Source organism: Triticum aestivum, chromosome 2A, assembly GCF_018294505.1.
Source record: "Triticum aestivum cultivar Chinese Spring chromosome 2A, IWGSC CS RefSeq v2.1, whole genome shotgun sequence".
In the NCBI taxonomy this organism is placed as follows: Eukaryota; Viridiplantae; Streptophyta; class Magnoliopsida; order Poales; family Poaceae; genus Triticum; species Triticum aestivum.
This window is the reverse complement of record NC_057797.1, coordinates 34,615,814-34,616,346: the sequence shown is the minus strand read 5'-3', so window position 1 is coordinate 34,616,346 and position 533 is coordinate 34,615,814.

Here is a 533-nt window from a genome sequence, read left to right as displayed (position 1 = left end):
AAGTTTATAATTTTGCTAACCTAAAAGCAAACAGAATTAAAAATTAAAGAAAAAAACAAAAGAAAATAAATAATGCAAAAAACAAATAAAAAAACAGGAAAAAACTATTTTTATAGTAAAGTTAATCACAAAATAAAATAAATAAAGCAACAAAGAAAACTAAAAAACTAAAAAAATATTTTCAAATTTTAAAACTAATGGCATTAATAAAAAGTTTATAATTTTTCTAAAACTAAAGGCATAAAGAATTAAAAAATAAAGCAAAAAACAAAAGGAAATAAATAAAGCAACAAAAAAAATGCCACCTATTGGGCCACCACGGCCTGAATACGACTAGAAACCCTACCATGGGCCAGGATTCAGGCCCGCAGCAGGCCCAGTAGGCCCACATGCATTGCAGTGACAGATTAGGCCCGAAAGCCTGCAGTAGAGAGGAGCTCGGGAGGATGGGCGCAACAGCGCTTATAAACCACTCCCGAGCCCTCTCAACTAGCGAGGTGGGACTAAACTTTTGGGCGCGAGGCAACACAAGG